Consider the following 15,933-nt stretch of genomic DNA (forward strand, 5'->3'; position numbering starts at 1 on the left):
GGGGTGCCCTAATGAACAAACCTAAAGAGTCGACCTGGTGAGAGTACTTGGTGGGCCGACCTGGCGGGGTGAGTTGGTGAGCAAACTTAAAGAGTCGACTTGGTGAGAGTAGTTCGTGGACTGACCTGGCGGGTTGACTTGATGAATGAACTTAAAGAGTCGACCTGGTGGGCCGACTTGGTAGAGTGACTTCATGAACGAACTTAAAGAGTCCACTTGGTGGGCCGACCTGGCGGGGTGACATGATGAACGAACTTAAAGAGTCGACTTGGTGAGAGTAATTTGTGGGCTGACCTGGCGGGGTGACTTGATGAATGAACTTAAAGAGTCGACTTGGTGGGGTGACTTGATGAATGCACTTGAAGGGTTGACTTGGTGGGGTGACTCTATGAATGGACCTAAAGAGTTGACTTGGTGAGAGTACTTGGTGGGGTGACTCGATGAAAGGACTTAAAGAGTCAACTTGGTGAGAGTACTTGGTGGCTCAACTTTATGAGCAGACTTAAAGAGTCCACTTGGTGAGAGTGGGCCTAACGGGGCGATGTGGTGAGTGGACCTAACGGGGTGAGTTGGTGGGGCGAGTTGGCGAGTGGTATTAGAGAGCCGACGTGGTGAGGTGACTCGGCGAGTTGGTTCGTTGAGATGACATGGTGAGCTGACTTGGCGAGTCGACCTGGCGAGCGAACTTAAAGAGTCGACTTGGCAATGTACTCGAGTCGACTTGGTGAGGCGACCTGGCGAGCATGCTCAAAGAGTCAACATGGTGAGGCGACTCATTGAGTCAACATGGTGAGGCGACTCATTGAGTCAACATGGTGAGGCGACTCATGGTGAGGAGCTATCCTTGAGGTGACTTGGTGGGCCTACTTGATTAGTCGACTTGGTGAGCCGACCTGACGAGCTGATACGGTGAGCGGGCTTAAAGAGGCGACGACTTGGTGGGGTAACTCGGCAAGCCAACTTATCAAGGCGAGATGGTGAGTCGACTTGGTGAGCTGACTTGGTGAGCACACTTAAAGAGTCAACTTCGTGAGGTGACTCGGCGAGTTAGCTCGCTGATGCGACTTGGGCGGGCCGACCTGGCGAACAAACTTAAAGAGGCGACTTGGGCGGGCTGACCTGGTGAGCGAACTTATAGAGTTGACTTGGCAACGTACTTAAACAACCAACTTGGTGAGCTGACATGGCGAGTGGGCTTAGAGAAGCAACTCGGAGGGGCGACTTGATGAACGGACTTAAAGGGTCGACTTGGCAGGGTGACTTGATGAACGGACCTAAAGAGTTGACTTGGTGAGAGTACTTGGCGGGATGAACTGATGAATGGACTTAAAGGGTCGACTTGGTGGGAGTACGTGGTGGGCCGACCTGATGAACGGACTTATGGAGTCGACTTGGTGAGATTAGTTGTTCTGGTTACTGGATGAACGGACTTAAAGAGTCGGCTTGGCGGGGTGACTTGATGAAAGGACTTAAATAGTCGACTTGGTGGGGTGACTCGATGAACGAACTTAGACAGTCGACTTTGTGGGGTGACTTGATGAACGGACCTAAAGAGTTGACTTGGTGATAGTACTCGGTGGGGTGACCTGATGAACAGACTTGGAGAGTCAACTTGGTGAGAGTCCTTGGTGGGCCGACCTGGTTGGGTGACTTCGTGAACTGACTTAAAGAGTCGACTTGGTGGGAGTACTTGGTGGGGTGACTTGATGAACGGACTTCAAGGGTCGACTTGGCGAGGTGACTTGATGAACAGTCCTAAAGAGTTGACTTGGTGAGAGTACTTGGTGTGGTGACTTGATGAAAAGACTTAAAGAGTCGAATTGGTGAGAGTACTTGGTGGGGTGACTTGATGAACGAACTTGAAGGGTCGACTTGGTGGGGTGACTTTATGAACGGACCTAAAGAGTTGACGTGGTGAGAGTGCTTGGTGGGGTGACTTGATGAACATAGTTAAAGAGTCGACTTGGTGAGAGTAGTTGGTCGGGTGACTTGATGAACGCGCTTGAAGAATCGACTTGGTCAGAGTACTTGGTGGGGTGACTTGATGAACGGACTTAAAGATTCGACTTGGTGGGCCGACCTGGTGGGGTGACTTGATGAACGGACTTAGAGAGTCGACTTGGTGAGAGTACTTGGTGACTTGGTGGGCCGACCAGGCTGGGTGACTTGATGAACAAACTTAACGAGTCGACTTGGTGAGAGTACTCGGTGGGCTGACCTGGTCACGTGACTTGATGAATGGACTTAAAGAGTCGGCTTGGTGGGCCGACTTGGCCGGGTGACTTGATGAACGAACTTAAAGAGTCGACTTGGTGGGTCGAACTAGCAAGGTGACATGGTGAGAGTACTTGGTGGGCTGACCTAGCAGGGTGACTTGATGAACGAACTTAGAGAGTCGACTTTGTGAGAGTACTTGGTGGGTCGAATTGGCGGGGTGACTTGATGAACGAACTTAAAGAGTCGACCTGGTGAGAGAACTTGGTGGGCTGAGCTAGCGGGGTGAATTGATGAACGAACCAAAAGATTCAAATTTGTGAGAATACTTGGTGGGCCGACCTGGCGGGGTGAGTTGATGACCGAACTTAAAGGGTCGACTTGGTGAGAGTACTTGGTGGGCCGACCTGGCGAGGCGACTTGATGAATGAACTTAAAGAGTTGACTTGGTGAGAGTACTCGGTGGGGTGCCCTGATGAACAAACCTAAAGAGTCGACCTGGTGAGAGTAATTGGTGGGCCGACCTGGCAGGGTAACTTGGTGAGCAAACTTAAAGAGTCGACTTGGTGAGAGTAGTTCGTGGGCTGACCTGGTAGGGTGACTTGATGAACGAACTTAAAGAGTCGACCTGGTGGGCTGACTTGGCAGAGTGACTTCATGAACGAACTTAAAGAGTCCACTTGGTGGGCCGACCTGGCGGGGTGACTTGATGAACAAATTTAAGAGTCAACTTGGTGAGAGTAATTTGTGGGCTGACCTGGTGGGGTGACTTGATGAATGAACTTAAAGAGTTGACTTGGTGGGGTGACTTGATGAATGCACTTGAAGGGTCAACTTGGTGGGGTGACTCTATGAACAGACCTAAAGAGTTGACTTGGTGAGAGTACTTGGTGGGGTGACTCGATGAAAGGACTTAAAGAGTCAACTTGGTGAGAGTAGTTGGTGGCTTGACTTTATGAGCAGACTTAAAGAGTCCACTTGGTGAGAGTGGGCCTAACGGGGCGATGTGGTGAGTGGGCCTAACGGGGCGAGTTGGTGGGGTGACTTGGCGAGTGGTATTAGAGAGCCGACGTGGTGAGGCAACTCGGCGAGTTGGTTTGTTGAGATGACATGGTGAGCTGACTTGGCGAGTCGACCTGGCGAGCGAACTTAAAGAGTCGACTTGGCAACGTACTCGAGTCGACTTGGTGAGGCGACCTGGTGAGCAGGCTCAAAGAGTCAACATGGTGAGGTGACTCATTGAGTCAACATGGTGAGGCAACTCATGGTGAGGAGCTATCCTTGAGGCGACTTGGTGGGCCTACTTGACTAGTCGACTTGGTGAGCTGACCTGACGAGCTGACACGGTGAGCGGGCTTAAAGAGGCGACAACTTGGTGGGGTAACTCGGCAAGCCAACTTATCGAGGCAAGATGGTGAGTCAACTTGGTGAGGTGACTTGGTGAGCGCACTTAAAGAGTCAACTTCGTGAGGTGACTCGGCGAGTTAGCCCGCTGATGCGACTTGGGAGGGCCGACCTGGCGAACGAACTTAAAGAGGCGACTTGGGCGGGCTGACCTGGTGAGCGAACTTAAAGAGTTGACTTGGCAACGTACTTGAACAACCGACTTGGTGAGCTGTCATGGCGAGTGGGCTTAGAGAAGCAACTCGGAGGGGCAACTTGATGAACGGACTTAAAGGGTCGACTTGGCGGGGTGACTTGATGAACGGACCTAAAGAGTTGACTTGGTGAGAGTACTTGGCGGGGTGAACTGATGAACGGACTTAAAGAGTCAACTTGGTGGGAGTACTTGGTGGGCTGACTTGATGAACGGACTTATAGAGTGGACTTGGTGAGAGTAGTTGTTCTGGTGACTTGATGAACAGACTTAAAGAGTCGGCTTGGCGGGGTGACTTGATGAAAGGACTTAAATAGTCAACTTGGTCGGGTGACTCGATGAACGAACTTAGAGGGTCAACTTTGCGGGGTTACTTGATGAATGGACCTAAAGAGTTGACTTGGTGAGAGTACTCGGTGGGGTGACTTGATGAACAGACTTAGAGAGTCGACTTGGTGAGAGTCCTTGGTGGGCTGACCTGGTTGGGTGACTTCATGAACTGACTTAAAGAGTCAACTTGGTGGGAGTACTTGGTGGAGTAACTTGATGAATGGACTTCAAGGGTCAACTTGGCGAGGTGACTTGATGAACGGTCCTAAAGAGTTGACTTGGTGAGAGTACTTGGTGTGGTGATTTGATGAAAAGACTTAAAGAGTCGAATTGGTGAGAGTACTTGGTGGGGTGACCTGATGAACACACTTGAAGGGTCGACTTGGTGGGGTGACTTTATGAGCGGACCTAAAGAGTTGACGTGGTGAGAGTGCTTGGTGGGGTGACTTGATGAACATAGTTAAAGAGTCAACTTGGTGAGAGTAGTTGGTCGGGTGACTTGATGAACGCACTTGAAGAATCGACTTGGTTAGAGTACTTGGTGGGGTGACTTGATGAACGAACTTAAAGATTCGACTTGGTGGGCCGACCTGGTGGGGTGACTTGATGAAAGGACTTAGAGAGTCGATTTGGTGAGATTACTTGGTGACTTGGTTGGCCAACCTGGCCGGGTGACTTGATGAACAAACTTAAAGAGTCATCTTGGTGAGAGTACTCGGTGGGCTGACCTGGTCACGTGACTTGATGAACGGACTTAAAGAGTCGACTTGGTGGGTCGACTTGGTCGAGTAACTTGATGAACGAACTTAAAGAGTCGACTTGGTGGGTCAAACTAGTGGGGTGACTTGGTGAGAGTACTTGGTGGGCTGACCTGGCAGGGTGACTTGATGAACGAACTTAGAGAGTTGACTTTGTGAGAGTACTTGGTGGGTCGAACTGGCGAGGTGACTTGATGAACAAACTTAAAGAGTCGACCTAGTGAGAGAACTTGGTGGACCGAGCTGGCAGGCTGAATTGATGAACGAACCTAAAGAGTCAACTTTGTGAGAGTACTTGGTGGGCCGACCTGGCGGGGTGAGTTGATGACCGAACTTAAAGGGTCGACTTGGTGAGAGTACTTGGTGGGCCGACCTAGCGGGGCGACAAGATGAACGAACTTAAAGAATCGACTTGGTGAGAGTACTCGGTGGGGTGCCCTGATGAACAAACCTAAAGAGTCGACCTGGTGAGAGTACTTGGTGGGCCGACCTGGCAGGGTGACTTGGTGAGCAAACTTAAAGAGTCGACTTGGTGAGTGTAGTTGGTGGACTGACCTAGCGGGGTGACTTGATGAATGAACTTAAAGAGTCTACCTGGTGGGCCGACTTGGCAGAATGACTTCATGAACAAACTTAAAGAGTCCACTTGGTGGGCCAACCTGGTGGGGTGACTTGATGAACGAACTTAAAGAGTCGACTTGGTGAGAGTAATTTGTGGGCTGACCTGGCGGGGTGACTTGATGAATGAACTTAAAGAGTCAACTTGGTGGGGTGACTTGATGAACGCACTTGAAGGGTCGACTTGGTGGGGTGACTCTATGAACGGACCTAAAGAGTTGACTTGGTGAGAGTACTTGGTGGGGTGACTCGATGAAAGGACTTAAAGAGTTGACTTGGTGAGAGTACTTGGTGGCTTGACTTTATGAGCAGACTTAAAGAGTCCACTTGGTGAGAGTGGGCCTAACGGGGCGATGTGGTGAGTGGGCCTAACGGGGAGAGTTGGTGGGGCGACTTGGCGAGTGGTATTAGAGAGCCGACGTAGTGAGGTGACTTGGCAAGTTGGTTCGTTGAGATGACATGGTGAGCTGACTTGGCGAGTTGACCTGGCGAGCAAACTTAAAGAGTCGACTTGGAAACGTACTCGAGTTGACTTGGTGAGGCAACCTGGCGAGCGAGCTCAAAGAGTCAACATGGTGAGGCGACTCATTGAGTCAACATGGTGAGGCGACTCATGGTGAGGAGCTATCCTTGAGGTGACTTGGTGGGCCTACTTGATTAGTCGACTTGGTGAGCCGACTTGACGAGCTGACACGGTGAGCGGGCTTAAAGAGGTGACGACTTGGTGGGGTAACTCGGCAAGCCAACTTATCAAGGTGAGATGGTGAGTCAACTTGGTGAGCTGACTTGGTGAGCGCACTTAAAGAGTCAACTTCGTGAGGTGACTCAGTGAGTTAGCCCGCTGATGCGACTTGGGCAGGCCGACCTGGCGAACGAACTTAAAGAGGCAACTTGGGCGAGCTGACCTGGTGAACGAACTTAAAGAGTTGACTTGGCAACGTAGTTGAACAACCGACTTGGTGAGCTGACATGGCGAGTGGGCTTAGAGAAGTAACTCGGAGGGGCGACTTGATGAACAGTCTTAAAGGGTCGACTTGGTGGGGTGACTTGATGAACGGACCTAAAGAGTTGACTTGGTGAGAGTACTTGGCGGGGTGAACTGATGAACGGACTTAAAGAGTCGACTTGGTGGGAGTACTTGGTGGGCCGACTTGATGAACGGACTTATAGAGTCGACTTGGTGAGAGTAGTTGTTCTGGTGACTTGATGAACGGACTTAAAGAGTCAACTTGGTGGGGTGACTTGATGAAAGGACTTAAACAGTCGACTTGGTCGGGTGACTCGATGAACAAACTTAGAGGGTCGACTTTGCGGGGTGACTTGATGAACGGACCTAAAGAGTTGACTTGGTGAGAGTACTCGGTGGGGTGACCTGATGAACAGACTTAGAGAGTCGACTTGGTGAGAGTCCTTGGTGGGCCGACCTGGTTGGGTGACTTCGTGAACTGACTTAAAGAGTCGATTTGGTGGGAGTACTTGGTGGGGTGACTTGATGAACGGACTTCAAGGGTTGACTTGGCGAGGTGACTTGATGAACGGTCCTATAGAGTTGACTTGGTGAGAGTACTTGGTGTGGTGACTTGATGAAAAGACTTAAAGAGTCGAATTGGTGAGAGTACTTGGTGGGGTGACTTGATGAACATAGTTAAAGAGTCAACTTTATGAGAGTAGTTGGTCGGGTGACTTGATGAACGCACTTGAAGAATCGACTTGGTTAGAGTACTTGGTGGGGTGACTTGATGAACAGACTTAAAGATTCAACTTGGTGGGCCAACCTGGCAGGGTGACTTGATGAACGGACTTAGAGAGTTGACTTGGTGAGATCACTTGGTGACTTGGTGGGTTGACCTGGCCGGGTGACTTGATGAACAAACTTAAAGAGTCAACTTGGTGAGAGTACTCGGTGGGCTGACCTGGTCACGTGACTTGATGAACGGACTTAAAGAGTTGACTTGGTTAGCCGACTTGGCCGGGTGACTTGATGAACGAACTTAAAGAGTCGACTTGGTGGGTCGAAGTAGCAGGGTGACTTGGTGAGAGTACTTGGTGGGCTGACCTGGCAGGGTGACTTGATGAACGAACTTAGAGAGTCAACTTTGTGAGAGTACTTGGTGGGTCGAACTGGCATGGTGACTTGATGAATGAACTTAAAGAGTCGACCTGGTGAGAGAACTTGGTGGGCCGAGCTGGCGAGGTGAATTGATGAATGAACCTAAAGAGTCGGCTTTGTGAGAGTACTTGGTGGGCCGACCTGGCGGGGTGAGTTGATGACCAAACTTAAAGGGTCGACTTGGTGAGAGTACTTGGTGGGCCGACCTGGTGGGGCGACTTGATGAACGAACTTAAAGAGTCGACTTGGTGAGAGTACTCGGTGGGGTGCCCTGATGAACAAACCTAAAGAGTCAACCTAGTGAGAGTACTTGGTGGGCCGACCTGGTGGGGTGAATTGGTGAGCAAACTTAAAGAGTCGACTTGGTGAGAGTAGTTGGTGGACTGACCTGGCGGGGTGACTTGATGAACGAACTTAAAGAGTCGACCTGGTGGGCCGACTTGGCAGAGTGACTTCATGAACGAACTTAAAGAGTCCACTTGGTGGGCCGACCTAGCGGGGTGACTTGATGAATGAACTTAAAGAGTCGACTTGGTGAGAGTAATTTGTGGGCTGACCTGGTGGGGTGACTTGATGAATGAACTTAAAGAGTCGACTTGATGGGGTGACTTGATGAATGCACTTGAAGGGTCAACTTGGTGGGGTGACTCTATGAATGGACCTAAAGAGTTGACTTGGTGAGAGTACTTGGTGTGGTGACTCAATGAAAGGACTTAAAGAGTCGACTTGGTGAGAGTACTCGGTGGCTCGACTTTATGAGTAGACTTAAAGAGTCCACTTGGTGAGAGTGGGCCTAATGGGGCGATGTGGTGAGTGGGCCTAATGGGGCGAGTTGGTGGGGCGACTTGGCGAGTGGTATTAGAGAGCCGACGTGGTGAGGCGACTCGGCGAGTTGGTTTATTGAGATGACATGGTGAGCTGACTTGGCGAGTCGACCTAGCGAGCGAACTTAAAGAGTCGACTTGGCAACGTACTCGAGTCGACTTGGTGAGGCGACCTGGCGAGCAGGCTCAAAGAGTTAACATGGTGAGGTGACTCATTGAGTCAACATGGTGAGGCAACTCATGGTGAGGAGCTATCCTTGAGGCGACTTGGTGGGCCTACTTGATTAGTCGACTTGGTGAGCCGACCTGACGAGCTGACACGGTGAGCAGGCTTAAAGAGGTGACAACTTGGTGGGGTAACTCGGCAAGCCAACTTATCGAGGCAAGATGGTGAGTCAACTTGGTGAGCTGACTTGGTGAGCGCACTTAAAGAGTCAACTTCGTGAGGTGACTCGGCGAGTTAGCCCGCCGATGCGACTTGGGCGGGCCGACCTGGCGAACGAACTTAAAGAGGCGACTTGGGCGGGCTGACCTGGTGAGCGAACTTAAAGAGTTGACTTGGCAACGTACTTGAACAACCGACTTGGTGAGCTGTCATGGCGAGTGGGCTTAGAGAAGCAACTCGGAGGGGCAACTTGATGAACGGACTTAAAGGGTCGACTTGGCGGGGTGACTTGATGAACGGACCTAAAGAGTTGACTTGGTGAGAGTACTTGGCGGGGTGAACTGATGAATGGACTTAAAGAGTCAACTTGGTGGGAGTACTTGGTGGGCTGACTTGATGAACGGACTTATAGAGTTGACTTGGTGAGAGTAGTTGTTCTGGTGACTTGATGAACGGACTTAAAGAGTCGGCTTGGCGGGGTGACTTGATGAAAGGACTTAAACAGTCAACTTGGTCGGGTGACTCGATGAACGAACTTAGAGGGTCAACTTTGTGGGGTTACTTGATGAACGGACCTAAAGAGTTGACTTGGTGAGAGTACTCGGTGGGGTGACTTGATGAACAGACTTAGAGAGTCGACTTGGTGAGAGTCCTTGGTGGGCCGACCTGGTTGGGTGACTTCATGAACTGACTTAAAGAGTCAACTTGGTGGGAGTACTTGGTGGAGTAACTTGATGAATGGACTTCAAGGGTCGACTTGGCGAGGTGACTTGATGAACGGTCCTAAAGAGTTGACTTGGTGAGAGTACTTGGTGTGGTGACTTGATGAAAAGACTTAAAGAGTCGAATTGGTGAGAGTACTTGGTGGGGTGACTTGATGAACGCACTTGAAGGGTCGACTTGGTGGGGTGACTTTATGAGCGGACCTAAAGAGTTGACGTGGTGAGAGTGCTTGGTGGGGTGACTTGATGAACATATTTAAAGAGTCAACTTGGTGAGAGTAGTTGGTCGGGTGACTTGATGAATGCACTTGAAGAATCGACTTGGTTAGAGTACTTGGTGGGGTGACTTGATGAACGGACATAAAGATTTGACTTGGTGGGCCGACCTGGTGGGGTGACTTGATGAAAGGACTTAGAGAGTCGACTTGGTGAGAGTACTTGGTGACTTGGTTGGCCAACCTGGCCGGGTGACTTGATGAACAAACTTAAAGAGTCATCTTGGTGAGAGTACTCGGTGGGCTGACCTGGTCACGTGACTTGATGAACGGAATTAAAGAGTCGACTTGGTGGGCCGACTTGGTCGGGTAACTTGATGAACGAACTTAAAGAGTTGACTTGGTGGGTCAAACTAGTGGGGTGACTTGGTGAGAGTACTTGGTGGCCTAACCTGGCAGGGTGACTTGATGAACGAACTTAGAGAGTTGACTTTGTGAGAGTACTTGGTGGGTCGAACTGGCGAGGTGACTTGATGAACAAACTTAAAGAGTTGACCTAGTGAGAGAACTTTGTGGACCGAGCTAGCAGGCTAAATTGATGAACGAACCTAAAGAGTCGACTTTGTGAGAGTACTTGGTGGGCCGACCTGGCAGGGTGAGTTGATGACCAAACTTAAAGGGTCGACTTGGTGAGAGTACTTGGTGGGCCGACCTGGCGGGGCGACAAGATGAACGAACTTAAAGAATCGACTTGGTGAGAGTACTCGGTGGGGTGCCCTGATGAACAAACCTAAAGAGTCGACCTGGTGAGAGTACTTGGTGGGCCGACCTGGCAGGGTGACTTGGTGAGCAAACTTAAAGAGTCGACTTGGTGAGTGTAGTTGGTGGACTGACCTAGCGGGGTGACTTGATGAATGAACTTAAAGAGTCGACCTGGTGGGCCGACTTGGCAGAGTGACTTCATGAACGAACTTAAAGAGTCCACTTGGTGGGCCAACCTAGTGGGGTGACTTGATGAACGAACTTAAAGAGTCGACTTGGTGAGAGTAATTTGTGGGCTGACCTGGCGGGGTGACTTGATGAATGAACTTAAAGAGTCGACTTGGTGGGGTGACTTGATGAACGCACTTGAAGGGTCGACTTGGTGGGGTGACTCTATGAACGGACCTAAAGAGTTGACTTGGTGAGAGTACTTGGTGGGGTGACTCGATGAAAGGACTTAAAGAGTCGACTTGGTGAGAGTACTTGGTGGCTTGACTTTATGAGCAGACTTAAAGAGTCCACTTGGTGATAGTGGGCCTAACGGGGCGATGTGGTGAGTGGGCCTAACGGGGCGAGTTGGTGGGGCGACTTGGCGAGTGGTATTAGAGAGCCAACGTGGTGAGGTGACTTGGCAAGTTGGTTCGTTGAGATGACATGGTGAGCTGACTTGGCGAGTTGACCTGGCGAGCAAACTTAAATAGTCGACTCGGAAACGTACTCGAGTTGACTTGGTGAGGCAACCTGGCGAGCGGGCTCAAAGAGTCAACATGGTGAGGCGACTCATTGAGTCAACATGGTGAGGCGACTCATGGTGAGGAGCTATCCTTGAGGCGACTTGGTGGGCCTACTTGATTAGTCGACTTGGTGAGCCGACTTGACGAGCTAACACGGTGAGCAGGCTTAAAGAGGTGACGACTTGGTGGGGTAACTCGGCAAGCCAACTTATCGAGGTGAGATGGTGAGTCAACTTGGTGAGCTGACTTGGTGAGCGCACTTAAAGAGTCAACTTCGTGAGGTGACTCGGTGAGTTAGCCCGCTGATGCGACTTGGGCAGGCCGACCTGGCGAACAAACTTAAAGAGGCAACTTGGGCGAGCTGACCTGGTGAGCGAACTTAAAGAGTTGACTTGGCAACGTAGTTGAACAACCGACTTGGTGAGCTGGCATGGCGAGTGGGCTTAGAGAAGCAACTCGGAGGGGCGACTTGATGAACAGACTTAAAGGGTCGACTTGGCAGGGTGACTTGATGAACGGACCTAAAGAGTTGACTTGGTGAGAGTACTTGGCAGGGTGAACTGATGAACGAACTTAAAGAGTCAACTTGGTGGGAGTACTTGGTGGGCTGACTTGATCAACGGACTTATAGAGTTGACTTTGTGAGAGTAGTCGTTCTAGTGACTTGATGAATGGACTTAAAGAGTCGACTTGGTGGGGTGACTTGATGAAAGGATTTAAACAGTCGACTTGGTCGGGTGACTCGATGAACAAACTTAGAGGGTCGACTTTGCGGGGTGACTTGATGAATGGACCTAAAGAGTTGACTTGGTGAGAGTACTCGGTGGGGTGACCTGATGAACAGACTTAGAGAGTCGACTTGGTGAGAGTCCTTGGTGGGCCGACCTGGTTGGGTGACTTCGTGAACTGACTTAAAAAGTCGATTTGGTGGGAGTACTTGGTGGGGTGACTTGATGAACGAACTTCAAGGGTTGACTTGGCGAGGTGACTTGATGAACGGTCCTATAGAGTTGACTTGGTGAGAGTACTTGGTGTGGTGACTTGATGAAAAGACTTAAAGAGTCGAATTGGTGAGAGTACTTGGTGGGGTGACTTGATGAACATAGTTAAAGAGTCAACTTTATGAGAGTAGTTGGTCGGGTGACTTGATGAACGCACTTGAAGAATCGACTTGGTTAGAGTACTTGGTGGGGTGACTTGATGAACAGACTTAAAGATTCAACTTGGTGGGCCAACCTGGCAGGGTGACTTGATGAACGGACTTAGAGAGTTGACTTGGTGAGAGTACTTGGTGACTTGGTGGGCTGACCTGGCCGGGTGACTTGATGAACAAACTTAAAGAGTCGACTTGGTGAGAGTACTCGGTGGGCTGACCTGGTCACGTGACTTGATGAACGGACTTAAAGAGTTGACTTGGTTAGCCGACTTGGCCGGGTGATTTGATGAACGAACTTAAAGAGTCGACTTGGTGGGTCAAACTAGCAGGGTGACTTGGTGAGAGTACTTGGTGGGCTGACCTGGCAGGGTGACTTGATGAACGAACTTAGAGAGTCAACTTTGTGAGAGTACTTGGTGGGTCAAACTGGCAGGGTGACTTGATGAATGAACTTAAAGAGTCGACCTGGTGAGAGAACTTGGTGGGCCGAGCTGGCGGGGTGAATTGATGAACGAACCTAAAGAGTCGGCTTTGTGAGAGTACTTGGTGGGCCGACCTGGCGGGGTGAGTTGATGACCAAACTTAAAGGGTCGACTTGGTGAGAGTACTTGGTGGGCCGACCTGGTGGGGCGACTTGATGAACGAACTTAAAGAGTCGACTTGGTGAGAGTACTCGGTGGGGTGCCCTGATGAACAAACCTAAAGAGTCAACCTGGTGAGAGTACTTGGTGGGCCGACCTGGTGGGGTGAATTGGTGAGCAAACTTAAAGAGTCGACTTGGTGAGAGTAGTTGGTGGACTGACCTGGCGGGGTGACTTGATGAACGAACTTAAAGAGTCGACCTGGTGGGCCGACTTGGCAGAGTGACTTCATGAACGAACTTAAAGAGTCCACTTGGTGGGCCGACCTAGCAGGGTGACTTGATGAACGAACTTAAAGAGTCGACTTGGTGAGAGTAATTTGTGGGCTGACCTGGTGGGGTGACTTGATGAATGAACTTAAAGAGTCGACTTGGTGGGGTGACTTGATGAATGCACTTGAAGGGTTGACTTGGTGGGGTGACTCTATGAATGGACCTAAAGAGTTGACTTGGTGAGAGTACTTGGTGTGGTGACTCAATGAAAGGACTTAAAGAGTCGACTTGGTGAGAGTACTCAGTGGCTCGACTTTATGAGTAGACTTAAAGAGTCGACTTGGTGAGAGTGGGCCTAATGGGGCGATGTGGTGAGTGGGCCTAACGGGGCGAGTTGGTGGGGCGACTTGGCAAGTGGTATTAGAGAGCCGACGTGGTGTGGCGACTCGGCGAGTTGGTTCGTTGAGATGACATGGTCAGCTGACTTGGCGAGTCGACCTGGCGAGCGAACTTAAAGAGTCGACTTGGCGACGTACTCGAGTTGACTTGGTGAGGCAACGTGGCGAGCAGGCTCAAAGAGTCAACGTGGTGAGGCAACTCATTGAGTCAACATGGTGAGGCGACTCATGGTGAGGAGCTATCCTTGAGGCAACTTGGTGGGCCTACTTGATTAGTCGACTTGGTGAGTCGACCTGACGAGCTGACACGGTGAGCGAGCTTAAAGAGGCGACGACTTGGTGGGGTAACTCGGCAAGCCAACTTATCAAGGCGAGATGGTGCGTCGACTTGGTGAGCTGACTTGGTGAGCGCACTTAAAGAGTCAACTTCGTGAGGTGACTCGGTGAGTTAGCCCGCTGATGCGACTTGGGCAGGCCGACCTGGCGAACGAACTTAAAGAGTCAACTTGGGCGGGCTGACCTAGTGAGCGAACTTAAAGAGTTGACTTGGCAACGTACTTGAACAACCGACTTTGTGAGCTGACATGGCGAGTGGGCTTAGAGAAGCAACTCGGAGGGGCGACTTGATGAACGGACTTAAAGGGTCGACTTGGGGGGGTCACTTGATGAACGGACCTAAAGAGTTGGCTTGGTGAGAGTACTTGGCGGGGTGAACTGATGAATGGACTTAAAGAGTCAACTTGGTGGGAGTACTTGGTGGGCTGACTTGATCAATGGACTTATAGAGTCAACTTGGCGAGAGTAGTTGTTCTGGTGACTTGATGAATGGACTTAAAGAGTCGGCTTGGCGGGGTGACCTGATGAAAGGACTTAAACAGTCAACTTGGTCGGGTGACTCGATGAACGAACATAGAGGGTCGACTTTGCGGGGTGACTTGATGAACGGACCTAAAGAGTTGACTTGGTGAGAGTACTCGGTGGGGTGACCTAATGAATAGACTTGGAGAGTCGACTTGGTGAGAGTCCTTGGTTTGCCGACCTGGTTGGGTGACTTCGTGAACTGACTTAAAGAGTCGACTTGGTGGGAGTACTTTGTGGGGTGACTTGATGAACGGACTTCAAGGGTTGACTTGGCGAGGTGACTTGATGAACGGTCCTAAAGAGTTGACTTGGTGAGAGTACTTGGTGGGGTGACTTGATGAACATAGTTAAAGAGTCAACTTGGTGAGAGTAGTTGGTCGGGTGACTTGATGAACGCACTTGAAGAATCGACTTGGTTAGAGTACTTGGTTGGGTGACTTGATGAACGGACTTAAAGATTCAACTTGGTGGGCCGACCTGGCGGGGTGACTTGATGAACAGACTTAGAGAGTCAACTTGGTGAGAGTACTTGGTGACTTGGTGTGCCAACCTAGCCGGGTGACTTGATGAACAAACTTAAAGAGTCGACTTGGTGAGAGTACTCGGTGGGCTGACCTGGTCACGTGACTTGATGAACGGACTTAAAGAGTTGACTTGGTGGGCCAACTTGGCTGGGTGACTTGATGAATGAACTTAAAGAGTCGACTTGGTGGGTCAAACTAGCGGGGTGACTTGGTGAGAGTACTTGGTGGGCTGACCTGGCAGGGTGACTTGATGAACGAACTTAGAGAGTCGACTTTGTGAGAGTACTTGGTGGGTCAAACTGGCGGGGTGACTTGATGAACGAACTTAAAGAGTCGACCTGGTGAGAGAACTTGGTGGGCCGAGCTGGCGGGGTGAATTGATGAACGAACCTAAAGAGTCAACTTTGTGAGAGTACTTGGTGGGCCGACCTGGCGGGGTGAGTTGATGACCGAACTTAAAGGGTCAACTTGGTGAGAGTACTTGGTGGGCCGACCTGGCGGGGTGACTTGATGAATGAACTTAAAGAGTCGACTTGGTGAGAGTACTCGGTGGGGTGCCCTGATGAACAAACCTAAAGAGTCGACCTGGTGAGAGTACTTGGTGGGCCGACCTGGCGGGGTGACTTGGTGAGCAAACCTAAAGAGTCGACTTGGTGAGAGTAGTTGGTGGGCTAACCTGGCAGGGTGACTTGATGAACGAACTTAAAGAGTCGACTTGGTGGGCCAACTTGTCAGAGTGACTTCATGAACGAACTTAAAGAGTCCACTTGGTGGGCTTACCTGGCGGGGTGACTTGATGAACGAACTTAAAGAGTCGACTTGGTGAGAGTAATTTGTGGGCTGACCTGGCGGGGTGACTTGATGAATGAAGA

Source organism: Cupressus sempervirens, chromosome 7 (assembly GCF_028749045.1).
Source record: "Cupressus sempervirens isolate cs-2001-9-10 chromosome 7, ASM2874904v1, whole genome shotgun sequence".
NCBI classification, from domain to species: domain Eukaryota; kingdom Viridiplantae; phylum Streptophyta; class Pinopsida; order Cupressales; family Cupressaceae; genus Cupressus; species Cupressus sempervirens.